The sequence below is a fragment of the Acomys minous genome, assembly GCF_964271855.1.
Source record: "Acomys minous genome assembly, chromosome: 7".
In the NCBI taxonomy this organism is placed as follows: Eukaryota; Metazoa; Chordata; class Mammalia; order Rodentia; family Muridae; genus Acomys; species Acomys minous.
The window spans coordinates 69,947,782-69,959,822 of NC_140488.1; the positions used below are offsets into that span (position 1 = coordinate 69,947,782).

The following is a 12,041-nucleotide window of genomic DNA, read 5'->3' on the forward strand; positions in this document are numbered from 1 at the left end:
TTTCCAGGTCCCATCTCAACTCTCTGTGAGCTCAGTCTGCTCTTAGTTGCTCCTTGTCTCTTTTTCGCACTAGTCTTACCTTGATCCGAGACAGGTAGTTCTCACTCCATTTCAAAGAGCTGTCCTGCTTGTGAAGTTGGGAATGTATCACTTGCAATCTGAGGACACCATCAAAGGGCTCTAAAATATAAGACGGCTGAACGGAATTGAATTGACTGACCGTCCCTCTGAGAATCACCATATCACAAACAGGGCTCCTGGCACTTGTCTCCTGTCAGACATTAGCATCCCTACAACTTGTAAGGACAGTTTGTTTACTCTGGAACTAGCCAGGCTAGGGAAAATTTCAAATCCTCTTATTGGAGATGACAGGGATGGGGGGAGGAAGTTGGCAGAGAAGAGGGAGCCTGGCCACACCGTTCTTTGTAAGTTCTAGTATTTTATAAGTGCCCCTGCCCTTTCCCCTCACAAATCCTTTTGTTAGAGAACACTTGTGTCCAATCCTATGATTCAGCAATTTCCTCTTCTGGACCCTTTCACTTTGGTGCTGCAGCTGCCACAGAAACAGAATCCACACAATAAAATGGCCAAGGAGATAGGTTTGCAAATTGGGAGTGCTAATCTCTCAAGAGAACGGAAGAAAAGGTTGGCCGGTCCCACGATTGCGCAAATGAGTGAATAGCGTAGTATACAAAGAGGTAAAAGGCCCTCATATGAAAGAAGCAGTGGCTTTCCATTCCTGGGCCGGTGGGGGTGGGGGGAAGAGACATGCACTGAGTCAACGTCCTTTGATGTCCATCGATGAGTTTTAACCCCCTTTCAGAAAGCCAAGCTGCAGAGGCTAGCAGCTGTAAGGGACAGATCTGGGACTGGCTAAGGACCGCCTGCAGAGTCTCAATAGTCTTAGAACTATCTAGATTTGGGGATGGGAACCTCTCTCAACAGACAGACCTTGGCCAAGAAAATGAGAACCACTGTACAGTCACTAGTGAGTTCTTGGGCTCAGCTTAAGAGAACTAAAACAGAATGCCAAAGGGGCAAGAGAAGAATAAGTAGAGAAAGTTTGGTTCTTGTTATTCCTTCCCTAGTTTGAGTCCAGGGAACAATGCCTTTCAGGAAGCTCTCTTGCACCCACCCTGGCACTCACTTGGACTCATTTTGCCCAGCGAGACCTCAGAAGCAGAGGTCGTTCTATGCCTGAAAACCTCAGACATCGAAATCTAGGAGTGCTCAATCCACCACTCCCAGTTGTTCCTGGAATAACTTGTTGCTTGCACATTATAGCAATGAGGTCTAGGGCTTTCGGAAAAGCTCAGGGGCTTAAAGGACAGAGAAGACCCAACAAGGATAATAGGAAAGAATGGGATCTTTGTCAGCACCGGGTGAGAGGGGCGGTCAAGGAGCTACGGCCAGTCCCCGCCCCCTCCCTCCCTTTTCCCCTGACCTGGTGGCCTGGTTAGTCTGTTGGTACCCTCCTGGGGCCGCGGGCCTGTGACCCTGCTGCGTCGACAGCGGGGGGCGCCGGCCCACAGCCACTCTTGTTTTTCTTTTCCTGTCACTTTTTCTTTCTCACCCCTCCCCTCTCAGTCTTTGGGCACAGAACAGCTGCTGCTGTAGCTCCTAACTTTGTGCCTTTCTTCTCCCCCACAACGGCTGTTGGCGTCTTTGGAGACGCGGGCCGGCCACCCCGCCAAGGGGGCGTGAGCAGCCCGGGCCAGGCCGGGTGCGCGCCGAGGGGCATGGACGGTGAGGTGGTGACCGGATGGAAAGGGACGAGGAGCATGAGGCGGCGAGGGAGGGGCGGCGAGGGGCGAGGGGGCGGGACGGGGCGGGGCCGGCAGCCCAGGGGCTGGATGTGCCTGTTGCTGGGATGCTGATGGATAGGGTTACACGGCTGCTGGGGCCGGCTCGAGGAGGTGAGGGGATATTTTTGGAGGGAAGACTTTCTGAGTTTGGGATCGGGAGTGGGGGAGGGCGAGAGGACACCAAAAGTTTCTCCTACATCTGGGCTTTCTTCTCAATTCAGACCATGTAAAAGGCGAGGTCCCCGCCAGTCCTTTGGTGCCGCATGGACCTCCCACCGCTTTCCAGTGCCTTGCGTCCGGCGGTCGGGCCCCATAGGTCCCGCCAGCTCTGTCTTTCTTCGCTTAGCTTCACTTGCTTGTCTTTGTATTGGTGACTGTTTTCCAGACCGGGCTTTTATCTTTCTCAATCTTGAATTGGTCACTGCTGAGGAAACTCTTGCTATCTGAACTCAGATCGAGGAGTATCTAAATGAAGAGTGCCGCTTTTGGAGAAGCCTTTTTGTATCTGTTTAGCTATGCTCCTTGACTTTGCAGCAACTACACTTTTCTATTGCAATTAGTCACAGAATTCGGAGTTCTTACTCTCTTGTCTAATTCTGTCCAGTACTTTTTTCTTTTTTCTTTCTTAATTTCTTTATTTTTTATTTTTTCGTTATACATTGACTGGTAAGTGAACTAGGTGCTTACTTTATTGAGGGGAAGAGATTTAGATTCCCTGAGGAATGTACACAAGAGGATTGCCCTGCGCTGGGCATCACTTATTTAACCACCTAAGGGATAAGTATTTATGGCTTAGAGTGGAGAGAATGTTTGGAAATCATTAGTGTTTTGTTTTATATCTGCATATTTGTATCACGCCTTGAGGGTATTGTTATTTTCATGGATGTAAGTCTTCTAACGCTTAAAAGAAAACTAAGTGGTTATGTCTTTGCATTTTCTACTTATTTTATTATTGTTGTTGCTTGCTTTTGCTTGCTTGCTTGAATGAGGTTCCTTGAGAAATATTCTGAATCAAGTTGTCTGGCTCCTTCCCGGTGGTATAGTTGGAAATTTTTCATCCCAAATTTTGTCTATTTAACAACAAAAAAGGAAATTAATTGTTTTCAAAGGGTTTTTGATGCTGAATTCATTTAAGAGATTGGTAATTATTTTCTCAGTATTCTGACAGATTAAAAGAGATAAAGAAACTTAAAAATTGATTCAAAACTTAAACACCTGAAAAGAAGAAATCAACCTTTTAGCTACCTCAGGGCTGCGCACCAAAGTTTCCTGTGCCTTGCTTGGCTCTCGCGCTCCCCCTCCCCCTTTGACATTCCACATAATGAATATACTTGAAATTCGATTCTTAAAGTAATATCTGTGTCGTATAGAGTGAGTAACGGGAATACCAGGGAGCTTTCATGGTTTATTTTTGTAAATGGTCACCACAATTATTTTTTACATAATTTGTTACCTTTTGTTTTGGAGAGAGCAGAGAATTAGTTCTCAGAAATTTTATGCTCGTGTCTTTCTCTGCAAATGGAATATATGTTCACTTTAATCACTCATCGAGGCATAAAATGCTCACGAAGAGTGACAAATTAAAGATAGTTTGTCTCCGGAGAATATTTTTATTTCAGAAATTCCTAATAACGACTTTTTCATTCAACAGTAAATAGAAAGCTGAATGGCAGAATTGTAAAGCACAGCTTTAGGTGACTGTTTTCCACCTGGTTTTGTGTCCACCTCAAAGCAAGGCTGTATTGAAATCTTTCCAGACCAATGTGGCTCCATGCAGCTCATCACTGCTGAGTGCCAGATTTTAGCAGAAGAGTAAGTACCTTTTACCGCACTGACTTATTAAGCCCTTGAAGCCCTGATTGTAAAAGCAGTATCACCTCTTATTTTAAATTGCTCTGTGCCCACTAATACAATCCTGACGTCCTAGGACCTCAAATCCAGTTTTAAGCTCTAGGCAAAACTCCTTGTGCTCTGTTCCAGTAAAATTAGACTAACCAAGAAAACGAAATCTCAGCTTCCTTCCTATTATACTGGAACTGTGCTATAAATTGCAATTGCAGTTCATTATGAAATTTATTCTGGAAATATTTTAGGAAACGTAAATTTACAATGATCTGCTGCTTAGGCTAGCCAGCTTTCATGATCTCTCAAGTCTTCACACAATAGAAGTTTTGTGTTTGTGTGTTCATTCGATTTTGTTTTGTTTGCTTTCTTTCCTTTGTTTTGCTGAGATTTGAAATAAGGGTTTTGACACTATCACCAAAACTTTCATCTTAAAATGAAAACAATTTTTCACAAATTCTCATTCTGTCACAATTACACTGGTGAATTAAATAAGTTAAAAGACATATTTAAACTTATTAAACATATATTCTTTGTTACCTTGCTAAAAGTTTTTCTGATTAAAAGATTCAATGATTAAACATAATTCAACTATGTAAAAGTTCAAATATTTGAAATGTACAATTTGACATATTGTATTTTGGTCACACTTTTTGATGTTCAGCATAATTTGATGCTTAATAAGAGTTTGAGAGCATAAGTCTAGTAGATTATCTAAAATTAAAGAATAAGTGAAATTTTAAAAATCAGCCTTTTTAATACCATCTTATTCTTCTATGATAAGAAAGGCTGTGCTCTTCAGTATAAGAAATTCCATTTTAAATAGTAATATCTGACCAAATAAAACATATTCATAGAGATCTTACTCTAATAATTTGTAACATCTTAATTCTTTAAAAATCGTTTTTACCAGAAAGTATCATTTCTTTTGTCAAAGGGAGACAACATTCACATCTAGACTCTTGAGTCTGTCCAGGAAGGACACACACAGCATGTCATGCCACTGACGGTTGCCAAAGCTAAACATAACTTCTCAATTATGACTGGCGTTTGTAGTTTTGACTTCTCTAGGACGCATTACCTTAAGATGTAACATAAGAATTTCTTTATGGAGAAACTTTAGTGTTAAAAATGCTTTCTGGGTTAGCCAAACGACCACCCATTCCCATAGTCTAAATCTGGTAGTGACACCAAAAGGTGTTTTGTGAATAATATAATTTGATTTTTATAGTAAGTGTCAGAGCACTAGACTGGCATTTCATACACTCTTGGTTTCTATTAATAACCCAAAATTGATCAATATTTTAAATTTTTCTCTAGCTTTTTAGGCTTACTTGTATGCTCTATTCCCATAGGCATTTTATATTTTTAAAAAATCTTTATATATTCTTTTCTACTTGAGTGATGTATCAGTCTTAGTTTATTTTTGTACTTAAAATCATTGCTTCAGCCTTGACTTTCCTCCCCTTAGCACACACCGCCATGAATGGGGGATGGAAATGTACCAAGAGGGATCTCGATTTGAGTATCTCAATGCATGTTGTAGAAATGCACATTTATCCTAGGTTTGCTCTCTCCTTTTCTCCTTTTACACTTGTGTTTAAATTTTAAGAGTAAATTGGAAAATGTTTTTTTTTAATATAAATCACTTGATACACCACCTAACTAGAGTCAGCCACTGGTAAACTCCAATTATATTTGTATCCAATCTATTTTCTGCACATATGCACAGAAAAGTACTAGTCACTGTTGGATGTATGCTACACATGTTTATTTGGATTTTTTGCTAGTTTGAAAGTTCCTTTGTTTGTATTTATGTTGAGGTTGTGGTTGTTTGTTATTTTGAGGGAGTTGTGTATGTGTAGATTTTCTTGGGGAGGGCATGCTGTAAACCCTGTGATCGTTCTTTCTTAATCTCTCCTGTAGCTGAAATTATGGATGTGCACCACCATCGTTCTTTATCTTTCTATCCTAAAATTCTAACTTTTAAAGTCATTCTTTATGTATGCATGCCTAAAGTACTTAAGCACTGAGATTTCAAATCATTTTTTATTACATCTGAAGTGCTGTTTCTTTATTTCATTGAAAAGCAATGTGGTCTGCTCAAGTCTTTTGGTTAACAACTGATTCCTGGGAAGTACTCCAATTATGTTTAAATTTGTAATCAACATCTTTTGCAGATGTATTCTATACAGAAATTACTAAACAGGACACTGAGTGGGGTTTTTTTGTTGTTGTTTTCATGCATAAAAAAATGAAAATAACATGTTAAGTCCCTGATTTTTCTTGAGATAAAGTCTCCCTTTGTAGTTGTGGCTGGCCTCAGACATGACTCTTCTGTTTTAACATTCGGAATGCCAGGATTACAGGAGTACACCCCTATAACCAAACTACATTTCCAACTTTAAATTTTTCTGTTCCCTACAATGTGGTAATTTCAAATTTTAATTACATGAACTTTTTATATTTATTCTCAAATATTACCTCTTGTGACCATTTTTAGGAAAATATTTCACTGATATTGCTTATAATTTTCAACCTAATTTTGTGCTTTTTCACAAAATATATTTTTATCACACTTACTGGTTAACCCATAACTATTCAAGTATTATAAATGTGTTTCTAGAGCTAAGTCATTTTGGGAAACTTTGAAATAACAGTGGTGGTGGTAGTACTGGTGATGGTGTGTGTGTGTGTGTGTGTGTGTGTGTGTGTGTGTGTGTGTGTGTGTGTGTGTGTTGTGTTGTGTATCTGGCTTGATCCTGTGCCATTGATCTTCCACAGTCTCCAAGAACTATTGTGGATTCCACTCAAAGCTGTGTTGAACATTTATGTCATTACTATTAACAGACGCAAATGAAGAGTTAGTAATAGTCCTCTAATTTTATGAGAGAAAATAATCCAAATTGAGAGTTTTAATTATAGCTATAGCTACAATTTTATAAGACATCATGGGGTTGAAATATCTCTTCTCTGATTTCAATATAGAAAAGATTAGGCCATTTAGTGTTCCCATGTTTTGTCATTTTTTTCTACACTGTATCATCTATATACATAATATTCAATCATAAACTATCTTTTTCTAGATATATACTTCACATGTATATATATTCTAACCTAATTAAATACTTGAACAATAAGAGGTCTTTGAAGTTTGCTAATATAAATACATAGTTCATAGTTCACTTCAAGAACCAGATATTGATCATTTCAAGCACCGCCGATCTCTCCTTTTTCTTACTCTTTCTGGAAGTATGTCATTATTTTAATGTTTTACTGTACTCAGTTTAGCATTCTTTATGTAAATGCCTCCACTTAACAAATATATTTGGGCTAAATATGTGTAGATTCATTAATCTGGAAACTTTGGTGCATTTTCACAAATAAATAATAGCAGAAAGCAGTAATTAGTATCCCTGAAAAAATTAAAATTCTTCTTGAATTTTAAATGCTGGAACTTAAGGGATAAAATGAATTAAGTTAAAGCATACTGAGAGAGTATTAAGATACTGCAATTCCTTTTTAATATAATTCTTTGAGGATTTCATACGTGTATAATTGTAGTCTCATCATAGGCAACTATTGCTCCACTCTCTCTCCAGTCTTGTCTCACATGTTATGTCCTTTCTTTTTTGTTTTATAACACACTGAGTCCAAATCAGTACTGCCAGAAAGCACATGGGTGTGGAGTTAACCAGTAGCCAGTGGCCACACACTGGAAGAAAACTGGCTCTCCTCACCCCAGCAACTATCAACTGCCAATAGCTCCTCACTGGGGGGCGGGGGAAGAGGGCAGTGTTCATGAGGCCCTCTCCAACGAGAGGCTTCTCTGACCTCATGAGTGCAAAGGCCTTGAGGCACAGCAATTTAGACTAGAGAGAGGTGGCTCAGAGGTTTAGAACAATGCTTTTCCAGAGGGCCTGAGTTCACAAGCATCTATACTGAGATCTGGTGCCCTCTTCTGGCGAGCAGGCACACACGCAGGCAGAACATTGTATACATAAGAAATAAATAATTAAACAAAAGAAATAAATAATTAAAAAACACACACACATAAGAATTCTTAGGAAACTTCTAGATAGAGCTAGAGAGATAGTGCAGCGATTAATAGTACTTGTTGCACTTGCAAAGGACCTAAGTTCAGTTCCTGGCACCCACATGGGTGCGCAAAACCATTCAAAACTCCAGTTCTGGGGGATCTGCCCTACCTTCTGGCATCAGGCACACATGCAGTGCATATACATATCCAGAGGCAAAACACTCATACCAATAAACTAGAATAAGTAAATCATGTTTTTAATTTAAAAAAACTTTTAGGTAAGCAAATAGATGGCATTCATTTGCCATGTGCACTTTCATTTGTAAATTTAATACTTTGTTTTAGATGTACCAACATTACTATGTAGTAATACATTAGGATAAGGTATTTCCCTTCTGAGACCTGCAGATTAGAAAGCAATTTTTAATAGGAACTATGCAATTGTGAGCCAGTCCGCTGGGCAGTAGTGGTGCATGCCTTTAATCTCAGCATTCCAGAAGCAGAAGCAGGCAGATCTCTGTGAGTTGGAGGCCAGGCCAGGGCTACACAGAGAAACCCTGTCTCAGAAAAAATAAAAGACTGCACAGTCTCATGTGGTTGAATTAGGTAATAAATATAGAGATAGATAGTAGGTTGCAGGGTAAATTGGGTTTGAAGATGAACTGAAAGAAACTGATTTTTAAGTCAGTTCTCTGTTTGGGCCTCCAGATTATGTGGACAGAGCAAGCTTGAGAGGTCATGAAACTCTCACTCTGTGTTATCTTAGTTTTAAATCCCTTTGAGCTGAGAACGTAGCTCAATTGTAGACTACTTGCTCAGTATGTGCAAGGCCTGGTTTTGACCCTCATCACTGCAAAAGAGGAGTAGAAGGGAGAAAGAGGCAGCCAAGGAAAACAACTTAATGTCCTTCCTCTAAAGAATTTAAAGTCTGAAATGCTCCCCTAGTTCCATACAATATGTTAGACACTACTACATAATAACAATGTAATAAAATGCCCATCTCATATGCTATTGTAAGGATTAGAGGGATTTATATGATTAATGCTTAGAATGGTTCTTAGCATGTACTGAAGGAACAATATGCATTTTCTGTTATTGTTGCCATTTCAACTGTTTTTAATGTTAGTTTTCTTGTGTGTGTGTGTGTGTGTGTGTGTGTGTGTGTGTGTGTGTGTGTGTTATAAATATGTGTGAATAAATGTATGTAGGTGTACTCACACACAATAAAGTACATGTGGAGACCAGAGGTCAGTGTGTCTTTCTCAATCTCTCTCCACCTTAATTTTTTGAGATGGGTTTTATTATTGAACCTACAGCTTCCTGCCTGATAGACTGCTAGCCAGCGAGCCCCAGGGATCCACCAAGGATCCTCAGAGTGCCAGGAGGCTAGGCCTGCAGTACTGCACCTGGCTTCCCTGGTGCTGGACTCTGACCTCCGGTCCTTACTCTTGTGCTGCAGTGCAGGCACGTTACCCATGGGACTATCTCCCCAGCCCTTTATTGTTTGTTTTCTTTAATAACTTCTTGCAATACTCTGAAAAGCCATTTGTGGCAAAAAGAAGCACATGTCTTCCTGGGTTCATAATATGGCATACCACGGTATAACAATATAATATTATATTATGAACCTCAAAATAGAAGGAATGTGAGTGAATGTGAGAAGAAATGATAAAAGTTAAAATAGACATGCTAGTTCCTATGAGTTGATTTACTGCATGAAACAAAGTATCCCATTGTACCTCATAAATATGTATAAATATGATGTTTTCCATCAAAATACAATGTATTTTTTAATGAGGACATTTAATGGATACTATCTAGTAAGCATTGCCTCACAATGGGTGTGGACTTTAATATCAGCTTCAGAATTAAACTGTTCTTTTGAAACAGTTACTTGAGTTGACCTGAAAGGAGCCTGGAGGTAAGCTCTGGCTGTGTTCTCTGATGTTAATTGACCTCTTTATACCCCTTATTTGGTAAAGAGCTAGAAACATTGGCAATCACATCATGCCTGTGGTTGCCATCTTCAGAGTCCATTTCCTGGTCCAACTGTTGTATTCATAAGAAAATGTAGTTGGAATGACTTTCAGTTAGAGAAATTCACTTTTTTAATTTAAGTAAAATAGATTTCTCTGCTATTAACCACTTAAAATAACAATTACCTTTGTTGCAGAAATGGGTTTATCTCTAAATTGTGAATTTTTCCTTTTTAATTTGAAGCTTGCACATCTGCTCATGTTATACACAGAGAAAGCCAGTGATCCTCAAAAGCAGTATTGTTTAGCAAGTGCTCTTTTTCTTGGAAATAGAGCATTTGATTTTGAACACTTTGTAATTGGGACTATTTTTCCAGTGATTGACTACTAAAGTAGGGCATTTGCAGGTAAAACCTCCAGCCTTTATTGAGCATCTCTGAAGTGCCTGTTAAGTACTCAGACATGTAGAATTCAAACAAAACAAAACTTGGCTAATAAGGGGCAAAGCAAGAATTTGACCCCAGGTCTTTTGACCATCAGACTTTGCTATAAAACAATGCACTCTCCCTTCTCTAACATAAAACAAAAGTACTAAAATATTAACATCACCTGTTCTCTTTCAACAAGACTAAATAAGCCCTATCTATCAACTCACTGCATAATTAATACAGATATCAAAGAAATACAAATTGTGATTTATATAAAGTTAAAAGTTAAATTTAAACTGCAAACCTGGGGCAAGAGAATAATTCTAAATATTTCTTCTAAAATAATCTCTTGCCAATCATAGCAACGAGTATTTCCAAGGACCAACTCCTAATCAGGTTACATGTGATGATTTTTTTTTGTGCTTTTCAACAGAAGTTGAAAATAATGTCTAAGGTTCATATATTCCTTTTGAAATGACTCACACATAGACAAGTATAATGTACATAGGTAACTTATGAAGCATTCTAGTTATTGGAGCAGACACAGAGTCAGATATCAAAGCTGACTATTTTAAATATCTTTATTTTCTTACAATAGACTAACAATGAATGTTTATATTGGATCATTCATTTATTCGAACTATAGAAATTCTCAAGGCAGAGTGATTCCTTGTGATCCTTCCATTTGCTATATTGGACATTTGGGGTAAATGTGCCCAGATACATAGTTTATCTTCAACATTTATGCAGTAAGATTTTTTAAAACGCTTTATTGAACTGTTTTTCATTTTCCTTTATTATTTTTCTTTTTTACATATACATTTATATTATTGCACATATATACAATAAACTACCTATAGCAAGATGAACCACAAAACAATCAGGAATGATATAAATGTTACATTCTTAGTGTTTTGGCTATTTGTGTTTGGCAGCCTTGAAGAGAAAATCTTTCCTGTCTTGGTGCATCTAAAATTCTGAATGTAAATCAGTATCTTTTATATGTCATCTTTATCAAGTTAAAACATCTATCTAGACCTAAAAAACATCTTAACCTCTGAACAACTAAGCTTAATTGTAAAGCCAAACTATCTGGTCTTCAACCCTTTCAAAGACTTGAGAAGGAAGAAAATTAATTACATGAGTAGACAGGAAGTGCAGCTTAGCAGCTTCCAAAATAAGATGACAGAGACGGTTTGCTGCAATGTTATTTTTAATTTCACTGGTATGGAATTTTGTATATTGATGCAAAATAAGTTTAATTTTGATACATTGGTATAGAATTCAAATTTAAGATTATTCTTCACACTCATTATATGTATTTCTCCTCTAAAAATTAAGTATTGTACCCATGCAATTCAACTATAATACAAGGTTTACTTCTAATACTTTGAAAGTACTATTGCAGGATGCTTAGGACAATTTAGTAATGCAAGTTAATTGTTAGTTGATCAAAACATGGTCATATCAATCACTAGTCTATTTTTTCATTTTTAAAGGTTTATTTACTATGTATAGAGTGCTCTGCCTGCATATACACATGTACACCAGAAGAGAGCATCAGATCACATTATAGATGGTTGTGAGCCACCATGTGGTTGCTGGGAATTGAACTCAGGACCTCAGGAAGAGCAGTCAGCACTCTTAACCTTTGAGCCATTTCTCCAGCCCCTTTTTATTGCACTTTTTAAATGTAACAGTTTCTGAACTACTAAGATTGAAAAAGCATGAATCTAGAACTACCTTGAAATTAAAAGTATAAAAACAGCTAAGAAGCCTAAATGTCTGGATTTTAAAGTGTTTTGTTTTTTTGTTTTTTTGTTTTTTTTTTTTATCGATTTCTAAAGCTTTTTCAGCTTCTGAAAAGCATACTGTTTCTCTGTGTTTTGTAAGTCCTTATTTTGGCCACAGTTAATAAATTTTGCTCATACACAGTAAATGTACTGCAATG

The 12,041-nt window shown here is 38.0% G+C and overlaps 1 protein-coding gene across 8 annotated transcripts in view; it reads left to right on the plus strand.

Moving 5' to 3' along the window:
• Positions 1-1,830: 1,830 nt before the first annotated feature.
• Positions 1,831-12,041, plus strand: part of LOC311601648 (fibronectin type III domain containing protein 3C1-like) — a 61,919-nt gene continuing 51,708 nt past the window's right edge. For 5 of the 8 annotated variants that reach the window (XM_084789250.1, XM_084789256.1, XM_084789257.1 and 2 more), the window contains exons 1-2: positions 1,866-1,916; positions 3,457-3,617. The gene's annotated coding sequence lies outside the window, so the exon portion shown is untranslated. Of the gene's footprint in view, positions 1,917-2,389; positions 2,472-3,456; positions 3,618-12,041 lie in introns of those variants that run through there. The other 3 variants (XM_084789252.1, XM_084789253.1, XM_084789255.1) reach the window with 3 other exon arrangements.